The 20,403-nt window shown below is 40.8% G+C and overlaps 1 protein-coding gene across 2 annotated transcripts in view; it reads right to left on the bottom strand.

Moving 5' to 3' along the window:
* The window catches only part of PLPPR5 (phospholipid phosphatase related 5), a 465,309-nt gene extending 445,136 nt beyond the window's left edge, over positions 1-20,173 (bottom strand). The window contains exon 1 of one of the 2 annotated variants that reach the window (XM_021088656.1): positions 19,341-20,173. The gene's annotated coding sequence lies outside the window, so the exon portion shown is untranslated. The remainder of the gene's footprint in view (positions 1-19,340) is intronic. The other variant, XM_021088657.1, reaches the window with a different exon arrangement.

Raw genomic sequence — 20,403 nt, 5'->3', positions numbered from 1 at the left:
TTCAAACCTGCTTAGTTTAATGACAGCTCTTCTTCCCTTTAAAGAATTGAAGTTCAGATTTCCAAGAGTTCACAAAGCAGTTTTGAAAACTTTCCTCATTAAACATGGGAACACACTGCCCTTGAGCCCTGAAATGCAGTTTTTCCAAGTGAAATTCCCTATCATATTAACCTACTTGGACATGCCTGAGAATTTGCAAGTGGCTCATTACCTCTGAAGATAGTTAATGTACCTCCTAATGTTATCAAAACTTACAGGAAACAGGAAATGAAAGTGGAGTGTCAGGTCTTCTAAAATAACCATAATACGCATGCTGACTTGCCCAGCAGAATCATAACAGCTACCATTCGCTGAGTCATCACTAGGTGTCAAGTGCTTCACCCTTATTCATTCATTTTGTCCACACAAACATTATTTTCCCATTTCACAATGAAGAAAGCCAAGGCACAGAGTCAGTAACATGTCTGGTGTCACAAAGCAAGAAATTCGCCAAGTTATGATTCAAATCTCCATACTCTGTAATGCTACATTACTCCATCCCTTAAAATAATTCTGGCTTCCTGAGAGTGACTCACCTAAGTTTTTTCAGCATTTTTTAACTCTGTTGAATTGCATCTTTTATGTAGGAAGAGGACACGGCAGCTCAGCATGGCTAATCGGGGATCTGCATTCAGAAAAGGAAAGATGGTCCAGAATGTGTGTCAACCATGGTGTTTCACATTGTGCAGCACATGCTAGGGGTGCTAAGCTCTTAGCACTGTGTTTTTACTACAGGTAGTACAGTGCCTTTGACTTCCGACCGTGGTTAAAGGTGTGACGGTGTTGAAGACATCTGTTGAAAAAGGGGTGGGAGTTCTCTCATGGTTCAGCAGGTTAAGAAGCTCGTGTTGTCGCTGCAGTGGCTTGGGCTGCTGCTGTGGCCTGGGTTTGATCCCTTCATGGGTTCCCAAGAAGACCTGGGAACTTCCACATGCCATGGGACAGGCACAGCTGGAAAAAGAAAAGAAAAAAAAATACATAAAGGGGCATCGGCAACATAAAGAGTCCCATGACCTTAAACTTAGGAGGAGAAACTGCACAGGCTCCTTTCTTTCACGTGTGAAATGAAGCTCAGTTGAGGAGCCCCTTAGGGCCCCTGTATTACAAAAATATTGATGATATATTTCACTGATAATCTATGCAGGTATAATATTAGGCATTTCATGCATTATTTTATTTAATTCTTATGATATGTTTACAAGATTACTATTATTGTCTTCATTTTACAGATGGCAGCCACAGTGCTAGTCAGCAATGCAGAGGGAATTTTAAAAAAATTTTTATTATAGTTGATTTACAATGTTTTGTCAATTTCTGCTATACGGAAAAGTGACCCAGTTATACATATATATTTTTTTCTCACATTATCCTCCATCATGTTCCATCACAAGTGATTAGCTGTAGTTCCCTGTGCTATACAGCAGGATATCATTGTTTATCCACTGCAAATGCTATAGTTTGCATCTACTAACTCCAAACTGCCAGTCCATCCCTCTCCCTCTCCTGCCCCCTCGGCACCCGCAAGTCTGTTCTCCATGTCCATGACGGAGAGGGAACTTTAACATCTGTCTGTTTTAATCCAAAGCTTGTGATTCTTCGCTGTTACTGTAGCTTTCCTCAAAAGAGAGTCTAAATTTATTTTTTTACACTGATGTAGGAATTGCCCAGTTTTGGGGGTACTGTGTCCTGGGCAGAGATCCCAAGGGGCACAGTTGCAGACAGGCATGTGGTCTCCAAAGGAGGTTGTTAAGAGCCAGAACACTCAGGGACTTGGTAGCAGTAGGAAGGAGAATAAAGCGAGAACAGAATCCAGGCAGACAGTATGGCAGAAACAGAGCCCTTGAAACTGGAGTTGGCCTTTATAGTGCCATGTCACTAGAGGTCCAGTAATTCTCTTCTTAGGCTTGATCTGGATTCGGTCTCCAAATTACAGCTACTGTTCTTTCTTGCCACATCTGGATGTTGATCCTGAAGGACACAGGTCATCAGCCTTTCCGTTCCCCGCAAGAGCACACTTGGCTGACAGCCATGCGAAGCTTGGGTAGTCCTTCCGAGAGACTTGATACATACCCTTGTTTCTGTCTCTCTTAACCAAATGAAACTCTCCATTTTGTGAGCAAAATATGTCAGTGGTAACAGAAGATAGGCCCATTTAAAGACTTTTATGAACCACCACTTCTTTCAAGACGGCAAGCCAAACCACAATCTTTACCATTTAAAATGTACTATCACGTCTTCTCAGAAGAGACACATGACTATTTAACTCATTTGAAAGTTACAGTGGAGTAGACAGTAAATGATGGTTGCTCAATGATCAAAGTATTCATTCGGACTCTCTCCCCTGCTCAAGTGTAGAAACTCATCTGAAACAAGATTGAATTTAAAGGGGAAATTTCTGAGTCACTTTGAGTGTAAAGTAGGTGCTGGCCTTGGGAACATCTGGTTACTTGGACTCATGTAAGGTTACCAGTCCTGCCTCCAGTTGTCATCTCGACACATCTGTGTGTGTCGTTCTCATCTTCCTTTCTTTTGCACATCTTCCTCCATGTGGTATGTGTTCAGTAGAAAAGGTAATGAGGTCAATGCAAGGAGAGAAAAATGTAAAGTGCTCCTCCTCCTGCTTTAGAAGGGACCCTGAGAAAGACTGGGTTTGACCCAGACTATTGCTCACATACCCTTTTGGACAATCGATGTTACAGGGGATGGGTGCCACATTCTGCAGTTACCCTGTGGCTCATGAGGTAGGGTAAGGTGATCAACAACTTTACCAGACTCACCTGGTAGGAATCCCAAATGAAAATGGAAACAATTTTGCCATAAGAAGGGAAAAGAGAGGTAGGGTAACTAACAAAAAACCATAAAAACAAATAAAAATAGGTATCTACTTAAGTCAATTCAAAGAGAGAGAGAGAAAAATCCTATTTAATTTAATCAAATATCCATTTTAGTTGTGTCTGGAAGCCCCAAATATTTTACACTAAAGAATATTCTATCACTTGATCTCATAGTTAGGAAAAACAAAAACAAAAACACACTTGGACTAGAAAGTGAAGAGTTATCTTTGGGTCAGAGGCAAATGGAACAAAAGTTAAACTAAGTGCTACTAGACATTTATCAATCAAGCATTATCTAAAGCTGAATGCTTTAGAATCTAAAGTGAGTTAATTATAATGAAATAAAAGGTTGTCTGTAGGCCAAATCTGAAGACATACCAGAAATGCTTACTGAACATTTCCTATTGAAGAATTAAGATCAATTCCCACAAAAACAATAGATTTGTTTCTCATATTGTTCCTATAAGTTACTTACTGAAGATGATTAATGACTAATTTACTAATTTAGCAAGCTTAACATCTTTTTTTTAATACTTTCAAATCTCCCTCTTCAAAAAGAGGGAAATTTATATAGAAATCATATTCCTTTTCAGTTTCATTTCCTTTTAAATTTTATGCATTTAGTATTCTGAAAAATATAAAACACAGAGAATAAAGAAGAAAATCTTCCTTTTATTATCTCACATATATAGCTACAGATACAGTTATACTATCCTTTCAAAATACACAAGAATGTCAAAGACTCGATTCAACTATGGAGTCATTCATGATTAACATAGCATTTTCTCTGGAGAAAGGGAGACAGTTGAAATATTGTTCTTATACAAGCTGGCAATAAGACTTGGGACAAGAATTTAATGTATATGCTCGTATTGCAAAATCTCAAAACAGAGCAATCCACATGGAAATATGTAGCATCAATTTGTTTTCTTTCAGGGTATTTATTTCAGAAGCTCCCCATGAACAGTCATATTCTGGGAGATGGAGGTTTGTTTTTTTTATTTTTTTGAGGCATTTGCTTGAAAAACTGCGTGGGTAGCTCACTGTTGAGTGGAGATTCTACTACACTTTAAAGCTCTGCAATCTTAGGAATGTTCATAATTTTCCAAAGCAGATGTTCTTCTTGGCATCTACAGTAATATTTAGCATAAACAAAAGTGCTGAATACATTAGGATGACCAGATGATAAGCCTTACTGTCTTTGTAGTCTATTTAAAGCTTGAAGCAGAAAGAAAAAAAAAAAAAAAAACTAAAGAGAAATTTTATTTAGTTCAAGGCTTATAAAAAACAGAGCAAGTAAAAGTTATTGTCCTTTAGGCTTAGAACTCCATTGTTAGAGTTCATTTCACAGTAATTCTAGAAAGGGTAGACATCATTAAAGTTTTCCCCTGAAGTGTCTCTCTGTGGATGTTCCCCAAATGGTCAGTGAATACTCAAAAAGAAACTTGGAGAAAACAAAAGAAAATTGGGTGATCGTTTTTGCTTGTCTGTTGATTTTTTTTTTTAAATGGAGAAAGAGAAACACATGATTTCCATCCACATGCAAAAATGAAATCAGTAGTGATGAAATAAATTCAAATAATATGGTTACAAATCTCCATTTTAACAAATCAGCAAAGTTATTTCTATTTTTGGCCTTATAAAGCAAACATCATCCACACATAGAAATGAATGCTTTCCACTTTAAAAATATATCTTTGTTTTAAAAGCAAAACATGAGACCATGATAAACTGACTTTCATAAATTTAGAGTATTTATTCAGTAACTAGTTTCTGAACTCCTATTATATGCCAAGCACCCCTCTTGGCACTGAAGAAAAATATGGTGAAAAGGACAACATCACAATCTTGCATGAGCTTTCAGTGTTACTCTCATTGCCTCCCTCTGTCCAGTGACTTATTCAGTAACTTTACTAAGATTCCAACAACCAAGTATCTTATTGGTTGAGTAAGAAGGGTGTTATATGTGAAAGAAAACTCTTTGGTCTTTAAGTAGAAAGATATTCAAAAGCCAAGATATCCAATGAAAATTGAATAATTATATGTGGAGTACCAGCTTGATCAAAACCCTAATTGCCAGCTTTGATGTGATTCCTCTAGGTTGAGGATCCCTTAGGAATGCCTTGTGGAAGCAAAGAAAAAAGTTTGAGAAAATCCATCCTTTTCATCTCAGACTTCCAGTAAGTTAAAAAAAGAAAGTATAGTTAGATCCTCTATAAATGCCCTTTAGATAGAGATCAATTCACATTAAACCTAAATGTCAAAATATCAACCCATCTGTGCCAACTCAGCAACGACATTCTATTCTGCAGCAAGGATCCTGCAGGAACTCATGAGAGATGTCAACTCATGCCTTTGCCTGAAGCCCCTTTCCCTCCAAAGAGCTATATGCAAAGCAGGAACAAATGAGGTCATTAGAAGAACTCAGACTTATTTAGTCAACAATCTTAGATAACTCCTTTTTCAGTAATGGAGATATGAAAGAAAAAAAAGTTTTTCAATTCCAGGACAAAGTTGCATTTATGTTTCATATCATGCACCCTTACATCATCATGGAATAATAAATTTTTGGCTGCATGACCCTAGGCAAGAAGTTTTATAAACTATGTCCTATCTCAAAGTATTTATCCTGAAGGACTGTTGTGAGAATAAAATAAGATAATGTATAAAAAAGGACCTGTGACTCAAAGATTTTGAAACCAAATTTATGATTACCAAAGGGGAAATGATGGGTGGAGAAATAAATTAGAAGGTTGGGATTAACATATACACACTACTATATATAAAATAAATAAAGTAACAAGGACCTCCTTCTGAATAGCACGGGGGAATATACTCAATACTGCATAATAACTTATATGGGAAAAGAATATGAAAAGGAATGTAAGAGATTCACTTTGCTATATACCTGAAACTAATACAACATTGTAAGTCAACTATACTCCACTAAAAACTTTTTTAAAAAGAACTTATGACAATGCCAGGTAAACGGAGAAATCATACTATTCCCTCCAAAGGGGACCATGCACACTGATTTCTATGCATGGGGACCCGTGGATTTAGGCAAAGACATGACCTACAGTCAAATATGAATATTTAAAAATACAGGCTGCGCCTGGCTAGGCATAGAGTGTGCACTATATAGATACTGTTTTTACCCTTCTCTGTGCATCGGGAAGTAGTAATAGTGATGAAGTTATCTTCTAAAACTCCCATCTCTGACAAGACATCCATGTCGTGTAAAGAGCCCTTTCTGAGAAATAACATGCATTAAATCAAGTGATGCATGTGTGACTCTAGCATGGCTGCTACGGGGGGCATCCTAGTCTGGATATTCCTCTTCTACCCTCTTCAAACCCTCTCAGGTCGTCGCACACCTCCAACAGCAGCTCTCTCCAGTTTCTATCCATATACATTTTTCCAGCACTTTCCAGGACACTGAGATGTTTCTGACGCCTTCAGAGTGTGATCCCTAATTGTTGACTGATATGTAGTCTTTGTTTCCTTTACTGTTTCTTTGAAAGGGACTGGAGCCTCCAAAAAAAAAAAAAAAAAAAAATGCCTTTAATAGTCTTCCAGGGGTTTTTTTTGGCAGATGTAGCGCTATTATTTACATATATTTTTTTTGCCAGCCTTTCCAGGTCAAATCTATTCACTATATCACAATAAATGGCTGAAAGAAAGACTACAACAAAGGCAAAAATCATTGCAGAAAACATTCAACTCACATTAGAGTGCTCCGAAGTAGAGCGTGCATAGGGAGCTGTACTAATGCTCAGAGAATGGAACCTGACATAAATTAGCTATGTTCTGGCACTGGTGGGAGCAAAAATTAATCAAGCACATTGCACAGAAAATTGACCATGCTTATTAAAATTGAATTTAAACATGCTGTATAGAACTGGCAACTATATCTAGTCACTTGCGATGGACCATGATGGAGGATAATGTGAGAAAAAGACTGTATATATGTATGTGACGGTCACTTTGCTGTACAGTAGAAAATTAACAGACCACTGTAAACTAACTAGAATGGAAAAATAAAAATTAAAAAAAAACATGCCCTACATCTTAGAAACTCCACTCAGTTATGTACCTCAGAGAAACTAGCACATGTACAAGAAGAAATCACTAGAATATATATTTCAGCATTGCTTCTATCAGTGAAAAACTGGAAAAAAAATCAAATAAGAATGATACATTGAAATGTATTTATACCAAAACACTACAAAGCAGTTAAAATCAATTACCCAATACAAGTGAAAATGGATAAATTGCAAAAATATATTCTTGAGTCACAAAGCAGGTTTCGATATTCACTTAGTTTTTTTCAACAAGTTATTCATTAAGCATTTTCTTTGCGTCAGATACACAAGTTTGGTCTAAGCAGCAGAAATTCATCAGGGTAGAAAATAGTCTGATCTTAAGGAGCTCATATCTTTATGATAGAAAAGAGAAAAGAATAAATAAATAGACACTCTATCAAGGGTAAAATTGAGTGAAGGAAATGAAAACAGTGAGGGTAACAGGACTGAAGAGACTATTTTTACACAGGCTATGTGGGGAGCGATTCTGATAAAATACTGTTTGAGTGGAGACTGAAGGAGATAGGGAGAGAAATAGAGAAAGTGCGCTTTCCACATGGAGAAAATAAGACTAGGCCCTGGGGCGGGAATTTGTTGTGTTCCAGGACCAGATAGGAGGCCAGTGCAGCAAAGGCAAGAATGGTGGGCAAATGGTAGGCAAAGTGGCAGACGAAAATGGCAGACCAAAGAATGGCAGACCAGAGGCAAGAGCAAACAGGCAGGGCAGAGCAAGGGTTTTACTTTTGTTCTAAGACGAAAAGCCACTAGTGGGTTCTGCAAAGAGAAGTTACACAAATGACTGTTTTCAAATTATCTCCCTGGCGAGTTCCCGTTGTGGCGCAGTGGTTAACGAATCCAACTAGGAACCATGAGGTTGCGGGTTCGGTCCCTGCCCTTGCTCAGTGGGTTAATGATCCGGCATTGCCATGAGCTGTGGTGTAGGTTGCAGACGCATCTCGGATCCTGCGTTGCTGTGGCTCTGGTGTAGGCCGGTGGCTATAGCTCCGATTCAACCCCTAGCCTGGGAACCTCCATATGCCGTGGGAGCGGCCCAAGAAATAGCAAAAAGACAAAAAAAAAAAAAAATTATCTCCCTGAAACTTGGGTGTAAAGGACCAAGAATGGAAGATGAGAGACTAGGTAGAAGGTTCTAGAAACTGTTCAAAGGAGAGACAACAATCATTTCAACTCGTTAGAGGTCATGTATGTGGAGATAGTAATTAGATTCTGGATTCTAGATAGAGCCACTGGAATTTGCCTATAGGGTGGTTTTATGTTGCAAGAGAAAGAACTAGGTAAGGGTTAGTCCACAGGTTTTGTTCAGACCTCATGGAAGAAGGGAGTTCTGTAACTTGGGAAAGACTGTGGAAAATACAAATGTGGGGGTGTGGTAGGCCAATAAGAGGCCTCTGAAGATGTGCCGGTCTTAATCTTTAGAAGCTGTGACAATGCTACCTTGCCTGGCAAAAGGGACTTGCAGATGGGATTAAGATATAGAACCTGACCTGGGGAGGTTATCACGCATTACCCTGGTGGGCCCAACATAATCACAGGAGGAAAGCAGAAAGGTCAGAGTCAGAGAATGCGTTGTGACAGCAGAAGCAGAGGTCTAGAATTATGCAGTTGCTGGCTTTGACAATGGAAGAAGGTCACGGAGTGCAGGTGCCCTCTGGAAGCTGAAAAAGGCAAGGAACAGATGCGCCCCTAGAATCTTCAGAAGGAATGCAGCCCTGATGATCCATTTCAGACTTAGTATCTTGCAGTTCTGGAGGTCACAAATTTGTCTTTAAGCCATTAAGCCACTAACTTTGTGGCTTTTAAGCCACTAAACTTGTGGCAATTTGTTATAGCAGCAATGGGAAACTAATTCACAAGAGACAAAAAACAGTGTAGTTTTAAAAGAGTAGTTGAATACATGATTTTTATGATTCTTTCCAGTTGTAAAGAAACAGTAGTAACAGAGAAAAGTGTAACTCTGCCACCTGCTGTCAGGTTAACAGCCTGAAGCTTAAAGACATATATGGGACATTTCAGTGTCATTAGTCCTTAGGAAAAGGCAAATAAAAGTCTGAGATATCTCTACACTAGAGGCCAGCAGACTTTTGCTGTAAAGAGCCAGATCATCAACATTTTAGGCTTTGTAGGCCCGAGGGTCTCCATCACAGCTATTCAGTTCTGCCACTGTAAAGCAAAAGCAGCCACAGAAATCATGTGCCCATCGCTGTGTTCCAACATAGCTTATTTACAAAACCAAGTGGTGGGCTGAATTTGGCCTATGAGCCATAGATGTTTTCACTTTCATTATTATCTCAAAAAGAGCCCAAATTAAAAAGACTAACTGTACCAAGTGTTGGTGAAGATGTGAAGGAACTGGCATTCTCGTACACTGCTCGTGGGACGCTAACACGATACAACCCCTTGAGAAAACAGATTGGCAGTTTTTTAAAGATTAAATGCACACCTACCACACAACCCGGCATTCTTCTCTGAGTTATTCACCCACTACTATTGAAAACACAGAGTCTTATACATTGTTTTCAGGATAACTTGATGTGCAATAACCAAAATTCGGAAACAACTCAAAAGGCCATGAATGGTAAATGGACACACAAGTTTCAGGACATCCTCACAACGGACTAATCCTCAGCAATCAGAAGAAGAGTCTATTGATACACACATCAGGGGTGCACCTCCAAATAACCGTGCAAAGTGAAAATGCCAAGCACATGAGAATATATACGATATGATTCAATTTACATCAAATTCTAGAAAAAGAGAAAATTAATCAGTAATGACAAAGCAGATCAGTGGTTGCCTGATGTTGCGGGTGGAGGCGGAAATGGAGGGGAATAAGGATTACAAAAGGGTATGAAGAAGCATTTGAGAGTGATGGAAACCTTCAGTGACTTAACTTTAAACACGGTTTCATGGGTATAGATGCACAGCAACACTCATCAAATTGTAACCCCCTTTCGTCTGTCTCTTTAGGCCTGCACCTGCGGCATGTGGAAGTTCCCAGGCTAGGAGTCGAGTTGGAGCTGCAGCTGTCAGCCTACACTACAGCTACAACAATGCCAGATCCAAGCTGCTTCTGCCACCTACACCACAGCTCACAGCAATGCTGGATCCTTAAACCCCTCAGCAAGGCCAGGGATCAAACCCACATCCTCATGGATACTAATCAGGTTTGTTACCACTAGGCCACAATGGGAACTCCCAAATTGTAACACTTTAAATGTGTGAAAAAACAATTTTGGCTGAGAGATAAAAAAATAATAATGGTACAGAGAAATGCTTTCCTTCAAAGGGCACGGTGGATGAGGCTACATCTGACCACTGTGAGTCTACGGCCTATGGTTAGGCATCTCTGCTCCACTGCAAAGATGTCAGTGGTCAGATTTCATCTTCAAAAGGTATTAAAGGAGTTTCTGTAGTGCCTCAGGGGGGTTAAGAATCCAACTAGTATATACGAGGATGTGGGTTAGATTCCTGGCCTCGCTCAGTGGGTTAAGGATCCAGTGTGACCCTGAGCTGCGGCATAAGTCAGACATGGCTTGGATGTGGCATTGCTGTGGCTGTGGTGTAGGTCGGCAGCTGCAGCTCCGATTCAACCCCCTAGCCTGAGAACTTCCACATGCCTCAGGTGTGGCCCTAAAAAGACAAAAAAAAGGCTATTAAATACATAAGCAAAAATGGATTACACAGATTTAGTAAATACTCTTGTACATAGTCTCATTTAAGGAGATTCCAGCAGAGCTGCTGAGCACAATTTGTATTATAACAAAATTTTTTTATTTGACAGCAACTTAGGTGCAAAAATAGGCTAAATTCTTCATGGGCTTTAGTGGCAATGGTGACTTATCATTTAGGAGTGAGAGGCAACATTATAGCTACGCTGAGGGATCAAAGGGATCCATCAACATCGGGACGATCATAAAAATTCAGTCGTGTGGACCTAAGGAAACTTCAGAAAGGGGATTTGTTTGTTTTATTACAAGTGTGATAGTCTAGCACAGCAGATTTTTAGGGGTTTTCCTACACCAAGTCAGAGTTCCCACGGCCTTTCAATTATCAACATTGAAAACTGATTACATAGCTTTATATAAATACAGAGCTTTATATAAAAAACAGCAGATAGCATCGTTTTCCTGAGGAAGCAACCAGGGCCTGGCACAGTGCCTGGCGATACAGAGGGGCTCAATACAGGAAAACAGTGGTCTCCTCTAAGCCGTCACTTAAGAGGCACCACACTGAACCCGTAAACTGCTACTTTAAAGCAGCTTTTTTTTTTTTTTTCTTTCCAGGGCCACACTCACGGCATATGGAGGTTCCCAGGCTAGTGGTCAAATTGGAGCTGCAGCCACCGGCGTACACCACAGCAATGCAGGATCCAAGGCACGTCTGCAACCTACAACACAGCTCATGGCAATGTCGGTTCCTAAACCCACTGAGCGAGGCCAGGGAAGGAACCCGCATCCTCATGGATCCTAGTCTGGTTCATTAACCACTGAGCCACAAAGGGAACTCCAAGGCAGCTTTAAGAAATGTTAAAGGATGGAGTTCCCGTCATGGCTCAGTGGTTAACGAATCCGACTAGGAACCATGAGGTTGCAGGTTCGATCCCTGGCCTTGCTCAGTGGGTTAAGGATCCAGCATTGCCATGAGCTGTGGTATAGGTGGCAGACGTGGCTCGGATCTGGCACTACTATGGCTGTGGTGTAGGCCTAGTGGCTATAGCTTTGATTAGACCCTTAGTCTGGGAACCTCCATGTACCACAGGTGTGGCCCTAGAAAAGACAAAAGACATGGCGTTCCCATCATGGCGCAGCAGAAACGAATACGACTAGGAACGATGAGGTTGCGGGTTCAATCCCTGGCCTTGCTCAGTGGGTTGGGGATCCGGCCTTGCCGTGAACTGTGGTGTAGGTCGCAGATGTGGCTTGGATCTGATGTTGCTGTGGCTGTGGTGTAGGCTGGCAGCTACAGCTCCGACTGGACCCCCTAGCCTGAGAACCTCCATATGCCATAGGTGCGGCCCTAAAAAGACACACACATAAAAAAAGACAAAAATACAAAAAAAAGTTAAAGTATGCTTACCAAGAGTAATCATAAGTGCATAATCTCCAGAAACCAGAATCTGTGATGCAGGCTTAAAGCCAAATAATAATAACGATAATAGTAATAAAACCACCATAGAAATATGAAAGTAGTAAGGAGAACCCTGGACACTTACTACATGCCAGGCAAGGCTCAGCACTTCACAGCTGTGGTTTCTTTTACTTCTCACAACAATCATGTGAGATGGATATCACTGCTGTCATCACTTTAGAGTGTACGGACCCGCTAACTACATCTTTGTGCAGGGAATGAACCACATCTTTCTTACGCTGCAAGAGAGCACGAGAAAGTACCAAGTCCAGTTTCTCACGCCACAGGTTTGTTGCTCCTTGTAAACTGCAGAGTCAGAACTCAAACGGAGTCACCAGACTCCAAGCTCTATGTGCTGATTGCTGTTTATTCACATCAGCAAAATTTTAAAACAACGTAAACGTTCAATAGCACAGAAATGGTTAAATGCATTTTGCTACAGCAACTCTGTGGAGTAAAATACAGTCATGAAAATGTTCATTTAAGAAACTCAATAGCTACATGGAAAAATGCTCATACATTGATGGGAAAAAGAAAACAAAATGATTTTTCTGCTTTGATTATAATTATGCAAAAATGATATATACATATTAATAAAAACCATAAGGGAGTAAAATATTAAACAAGCTACGTTATGGTGGTTGGAGGTAATATATTTAATTTCCATTATTGTTATTGAATAGAATGTTCTAAAAATTACTTTAAAAAAATAAGAAAAACTGCAGCAAAGGATATGCCTATATTATGTGAAAATTGCATTTTAACCAGGGAGATTTCATTTAAATACCATCTCAATCATCCACATTTCTAAATAAATATGATATATTGTAATAAGCTATAATAGAAAAGAATATGAAAAAAGTATATACATAAACTGAATCACTTTGCTATACACAAAAACTAACACAACATTGTAAATCACACTTCAATTATAAATAAAATTGTGAAAATGAATGTGATAGTGTTGGACAATTAAGAAGTTAAAATCCTGGCAGATGGTTAATTCGTAGCATGGGGGAGGCAGGGGGATTATCAGACATCATAGGTGGAAAAGAGTATAATAAGCCGTTCTGTCATCTTTAGAGGTCATAACATCTTCTATTTCTACAGCTTACAGAGCATTCATTAGGTTGACAATGCTTTGAAAGACAGGGATATTCTAGTAACCAAATTTCCCTTATGGCTCCATCTTCTGCAGCAACTTTAACACCAAAGTGATGCACCCTTTGTTAATTATCTTCAGGTGAAGGCACTCAGACTTTCATAGGCCCATATGACTGTGTATTTCTGCATCTTTCTCGCCCCAGATTAAGAGCCTTCATTCCCACTCCAGCCACCGCAGCTGTAGATTTCTGCACCTTCCACCACGACACGATGTCACCAACAGATGTGTATTGGGCGTGGGGTTACAGCTACTACTCTAGAGCACTTGAGTTTAAGTTCACTGCTTACCAGCTTTGGATCAGAATTAAGACAAGTAGATTTCTAAACTTCAGTATTTTTGGTTGGGAGACAATAGTATTTAACTCTTTGGATTATAGAAAGGATTAATTGAGAAAATGTAAATACACTAGCCCATAATAAGTACTCATTAATGTCAAGTATTACTATAATAAACATTCCTTAGTAGTATTATCTTTCCTTACAGAGACCCTTCAGCAACCCCCGGATACTTCCTGTAGTTCTGATGACTTCTAAAGCACTCACTGTATCTTCACCATATTTTTATTGACTTAATCTCTATTTATAACATGCTATATATACTTTCAAATTATTTCATTGCTTTCTCACCTCTAAGCATTATCCATACACTTAACCAAGCTATAATATGAATACAAAAATGATGGTTAATGAATAAATTTGACGTATTTCTATGCCATTTGCAGCAACATGGATGGAACTAGAGACTCATACTGAGTGAAATGTCAGAAAGAGAAAGACAAATACCATATGATATCACTTATATCTGGAATCTAATATACGGCACAAACGAACCTTTCCACAGAAAAGAAAATCATGGACTTGGAGAATAGACTTGTGGTTGCCAAGGGGGAGGGGGAGAGAGTGGGATGGATTGGGGTGCTTGGGGTTAACAGATGCAGACTATTGCCTTTGGAATGGATTAGCAATGAGATCCTGCTGTGCAGCACTGGAACTATGTCTAGTCACTTATGATGGAGTATGAGAATGTGAGAAAATAGAATGTATACATGTATGTATAACTGGGTTACCATGCTGTACAGTAGAAAAGAAAACTGTACTGGGGAAGTAACAATTTTAAAAAATTGACATATTTCTGCTCAGTCTTTAAATTGTCATTTAGTATTTTAAAATTTTCCGTTAAAATACTCTCCAGTGTTTAACATCAGAAGTTGACATCCAGCTGAGGTAGGAAACCTCCCCCCCAAAATCTGATCTTTTATTGAGAAGAATGGATTGTTGCCACAGTCAGACTTAAAGGATGCAGGAATAATGATCTCCGTTTATCCCCATTTAATTCATTAGTCTGGACTGGGCAGAAACCAGATGGACCCTGGTGGATGCCAGTGGACTAACACAAACATAACCAGGTTTAGCCCCAGTTATAGCTGATATATAAGATTTGATATTTTTACTAGAGCATATAAATACAGCCCCAGCTATGTCATGTGTGCCTAATGATTCGATGAATGTGTTCTATTCGATATCTATCAGCAAAGGAGATCAGAAGTACTTTGTAGTCACTCGATACAGACAAGTAAATATTAGCAGTCTTGCTTCTGTTAAAGCAAGGGCTATATTACCTTTACTGTCCTCTACCACAGTAAAATCTGAAGGGACTTGAGCCCTCTGAACACGGCAGCATATCACATTAATACTCTGTATTGATGACGCCGTGTTAATCAGACCTGATGGATAAGAGGCAAGCACTCTTCACGCCTCTGTGGAAACATGGCTCAGAGGACAGGAGATAAACCATACAAATCTTGAAGCCTGCTACACCCATGAAGTTCTTTGGGGTCAACTGATTTAAGGCCTGCCAGGATGCCTTCTTTAAAATACAAGTTATTATACTGCACATCAATTATTACTAAGAAATTCAATGCATGAAAGGTCTCTAAATGTTTTGGAAGCAGCTCATTCCATACTTGGCAATACCGATCAGCCTATTTAGTAAGTGATACAGAAACTATAATATTTATTGTATTGCAGGGAAGGACAGAGACTAAGTAGCTATACTGCTGTCTTTTAAACAGCAGTAGAACATAGGAGTTAAAAACACAGACCTCATCCATATTCAGAACCCAGCTCCATCACTTAGTAGCTGTGTGACCTTGAAAAAGTTACTTGGCCTCTCTGATCTTTGGCTTTCTCCTCTGTAAACTGAGAATAATAATGACCTCATAGGATGTTGTAGGGGCAATTATGAGTTAATATATCTGGCACAGATAAAGTTAGCTATTATTTTTATTACATTGGAAGTTCCCCCAATACAGTGTGCTAGATAGTTTGAGAAGTGGGAGAGAAGGAAAAGACCCGAAGAGGGTTACAGACATTTATGTTTATGAGCTCTTTTTAGTGAATAGGATGAAAAGGTCAAGGATTAGTTTGACAAAAGAAAAAGGGAAGGGTTGGTTATTAAGTTTACTGCATAGAGAAGTAAGGTCAGAGTGTGGTGGAAAGAAAGAGATGCCTGGAGATGAGAAAGGACACCCACACTGAGAAGAGGTGAAGGCGACTGGAAGCAATGGCATGGGTGATCACAGAGCAGGCAGAAAGGGTAAGTTTAGAAAGGTCTTCAAGCTAGAAGGAGAAAGTCAGGAAGGCTTGAGAAGGCCAGAAGTACATTTCAGGTTGCAGAGACACAGTTGTCAGTGAAGAACAAACATCCAGGCCTTTATAGAAGAAACAAAACAGTTGACAGGAAAAAGAATATTCAGATAGTCCTCGTTGGGAGAATTACAACTTAGAAGGGCAGTCAGGACATTCTGTTCTTGTAGCTACAACTGTCAGCACTCTGGTAAGCTCATGCGAATTGGAAAAAGTCACGACTAAAGAGAAGAGGTAATTGAGTCCTTGAGGAATTGCAAAAATAGTCAGCCAAGGCATATCCAAATGATGAAGAAATTGGTGGGAACCAAATAAACCCAGAGCTCTTAATGCCCCACGCACACCCAGTCCACAAACATAGTCCTCCTCATGCCTTTCACATCAGGGCTCCCACTGGGGTGAATTTCAGCAAGGACACTTACATAAATCAGAGAACTGTTTCAAAGCCCGAGCCCACCAGGACCAAGCATCGCCTTCTATCGAAATAGGCCTTGGAGTAAGTCTCCCTGGATTGGCCTCTCAGGTCCAGCTCTGTGTGTCCAACTTCAGACCTTACCTAACTTCTCCAGGCCTCAATTCCCTCCTCTGTAAAATTAAAATGTCAAGGGTGCCTATCTCCTATGAATATGCAAATTAGATGAGTAAATATATGGGAAGTGCTTGGACCAGTGCTGGGCTCAAGGTAAGCGTGTATGGATCCACTGGTATAATCATTGTAGAGGAGCTCATCTCCCTTTCAAACTCATTAGATCCGTCCTCTGAACATTAACTTTCAACATAAGATATTTAAAGACAAAAGGTTTAAATTATTTCAAAGTCTTCTTTTTCTTAGTGACTATTTTGTTTACAGAAACAGATTAAAATGAGGGGAGAAAAGGCAGAGCACTGAGCCATCACAACGGTTCCTGGTAGTGGCTGGGTGTGGTCATCACTCCTAAGGCATCAAATACAGGTATAAGGACCTGAAACTCTTCACATGGAAGTCTCAGATCTGTGCTGGTCCTACAAGGGCCAACACACATTAACTGCATCTCCAGACTGTATTCTTAATTTGGATGAAACGAGTTTCTGGAAGAGAGAGCCTTAGAAAGCTGTGCTTTTATTTCCAGTGAAGTTCTAAATGATAAACTAAACTGTCATAGCAGAAGAGCCATCCTTTAGCACAACAGAGACTCCCAGAGGCTTTTTTTTTCTTCAAAATAACAGGGACTACACAAGCAGAATATTCTCTCCAAAGTGGCAGAGATAAAGGTTCTTGAAATAGCAACTCACTTGGGAAAAGCTTCCAGCCAAACTTTCTCTCCTGACACCACACATCTCAGAGAAACAGCCCTATGCCATGCATAGCCAAGTAGAGGCCATGGCTAGAGAGAGGCATGGAATTTGGGTAAAAAACAAACAAACACAAACCTTTCTGATTGACACATACTTTCCAAACCCTAATGGCCATAGGCCATTGCCTCTGAACAAGTTAGAAACTGCTATTCCAAGGATAGAAAATACTCTAGCAAAACTGTCCAGATTTTTTTCATTTATAACATTAAAACTAAAAACTCGAAATATTGCTTTTTCTGGCCTAAGGCAGTCTCCATTTTTCTTTCTCTAACATAGCAATTATCATCTTAGAATATTTCTCTCTGTTAGTTGCATCATCATTAAATAATTTGTCAAGCTCTAGCCTTAGAGAAAAAAACTCATCTAAACAGATATTCCCTATGGGCTCAAAAATCAATCTAGATAAGGGCCAATAACAGAACTAGATCTAGATGAGACAGGAGCCAGAGGACTGGCTGGTTACAAAGAGTCTCTGCAATATTTTATTACTTGTTAGCGAGACTTTCCTGTTTCCTTATAGCAAGATGACCTGTCAGGGACATGCAGGATACAGCAACAGACTTCCCTGTTAGATCAAGTCAGTGGTCATTTCACTGCATCCTTTTTAACAAAACTGAACAAGCCTCATGAATCTGAGCCATCCTAGGATAAAAGCTACAGTGTGTCTCTGTTCACCAGCCTCCCCAAATCCCTCCCAGCTGTCTCCAGTCCGCAGTTCCATCATCTGAATTCCACCACCTCCCTGACGCCCCTGCCTCTGTACATTGGGTCTGCTTCTCCATTAAGCCCCTCGGCTGGATGCTCCAGCCCCTGACCGTCAGACGCCCACCAGAGCACCACTTCCTGTTTCTGAGCTCTAGTTTCCCACAGCTGTGCACCCAGCTGTGGGGCACCTGCCAGGGTTTCGTCTGACACAAACCTGACCTCCTTCTGACCAGGAGAGTGAGTAGGGAACTTCAGCAGGTGAGATACAATGCAGGGCTGGAGCAATTGAACGAGACCAACCAGACTGCAGTCAAGACTATCTGTGGCCATCAGGGCCCCAGGAGATGACGTGCAAGCTGCAGTTGGTGAGTGATAGGTAGTGCAGCGTGTCCTAAGGTGGGGTCTAGGGTAAGAGGAGTGTGTTTGGAGAAGGAACTGCCTAGAAAAATACCGTGCCTCCGTCCTGGGTTGGAGGGAAATTAAGAGACAAGACAGTTATAATCGCTGCACCTGGAGCACCAGGATTGGAGCTCTAATCCCATTATAAGAATTGGGGCACAGGGTTCTGGGGTCACTTGGTACTTGAACATGTTGATGACATGTTACTACATTAAAGAAAGAGCAATCTGGTCGCAGTGGAGGTGACAGAAGAGACAGGATGAGCTGTTCCCAAGTCTGTGCCAAGCTGTTTTCCCTCCAGCCCCATCCTGTTTCCGCCCACTCCTGATTCTAATGGCAACATCTACAGGAAAGAAAGACTCACTCGGAGCTGCCGGCAAACTCCCACCCAAGCGTGGGTTGCCAGTAGGCAGAGAGGCTCAGCACTTCGGCAGTTCTCATGAAAAGAAAGCTTCTATCTTGTTTTATTGTTTGGTTTAGTCGGACGGATAGAAATCTCAGATGATGCTGATAGGAGTAATGAAGTAATTTATAAACTGTTTGCCCGCAAATTGATCTTCCTGTAATCTGCCACGTGACATACACAGACATGCTCTAAGCGATCAGCACACAGAAAATAAGCTCAAGGGGGAATATTCCTCCTCTTTTATTATCTTTTTTTTTTTGTACCTTAGTGTTAAACAAGTGTTTGAAATTCTCTGAGACAGTGACCAACACTTTCTGGTTTGCCTCAGGCCTTCTTAGTTAGGGCACTGAAGGTCCCACATTCCTGGAGAACCCCCAGTTCTGAAACGGACAGCATTAACGGCCTGAACTTCGCCAGAACACACACTGGGACTTGAACCCACATGCAGGACTCAAACACAGCCAAAATCCAGACTGGGACTTGAACCCACGTGCTGGGACTTGAACCAAGCCAAAACCCAGACTGGAACTTGAACCCACAGTTTTAAATTCGAGTTACCCACCCTGTATCTGGACTCACCAAGGGTCAGGTTCTTCATGGCTCCGTGTGGAAGGAATTCAGCGAGAGACAAAGGGATGGGCAAGGAACTGATTTGTCAGGAGAGGACGCTTGTAAGAAAGGCAGGCGGGCAGGCAAGGAAACTCTGCCTGAGGAGCTGGTGGGCCACAGTTTTATCATCCAAGGGGCGTGGGGTTGGAAAGACCCACCTCTTCCTTTCCAGAAGGAGTAGCTCCTCCTTAGTGTCCGTAAGGTAAGGTGTGTATTCAAATCAGCTGAAGGGCAGCTAAAAACTCTCGCCCTCCGTCTGAATTGGAAGTCAGGCCTCATCCCAACCCCCACCCAATGACCCGAGGCAATTCTCGCACCTCCACTAGTTAAGCAGACCTGCCTTGTTCTGAGGTCTTTCTTTTCAGTGGGCTCCCAACATCTCCCAGGTTTCCCTCCTTACCTGTGATCCCCTGTTGGGGCTTCTACAACCACCTGTGCCTCCTCCATCCCTATCAGTTCCATGCCAACTGGGATTCAGAAACCTGGACCGGAGCCTTCCTGTAGCACAGGTTAGACGCGTGGTTTGGGACATGTCAGCTGACACAGATTATCCTCTGATACAGTTTAAGACAATATTAAGACCTCCACAAAGCATTTCATTCTGTCCATATTTCTGTGACATCAAAGGTTCTCCACCAAGGAATAGGCATCAACACCAAGCAAAACCACCCTAGAGTCGTGTCAAAATTCCCCATCTTCTACCCTCTGTTAAGAACCACAGAGATAAGGTTGGAAAAACAGGTGCCAGCAACAATTAGCTTCAAATATTTTAGTCTTTATTAGAAAATTTTTGGCGCAGGCCAGGAGCTACAGCTCCAACTTGACCCCTAGCCTGGGAACCTCTACATGACGTGGGTGCAGCCCTCAAAAGACAAAAAACAAAAAAACAAAACACAATAATCATTTGGAGTTCCTGCTGTGGCACAGCGGAAACGAATCCGGCTAGGAACCATAAGTTGTAGATTTGATCTCTGGCCTCACTCAGTGGGTTAAGGATCCGGTGCTGCTGTGAGCTGTGGGGTAGGTTGCAGAT

The sequence above is a fragment of the Sus scrofa genome, chromosome 4 (assembly GCF_000003025.6).
Source record: "Sus scrofa isolate TJ Tabasco breed Duroc chromosome 4, Sscrofa11.1, whole genome shotgun sequence".
NCBI classification, from domain to species: Eukaryota; Metazoa; Chordata; class Mammalia; order Artiodactyla; family Suidae; genus Sus; species Sus scrofa.
The sequence above is the reverse complement of the archived record's forward strand: the minus strand, read 5'-3'. Positions and strand labels throughout refer to the sequence as shown.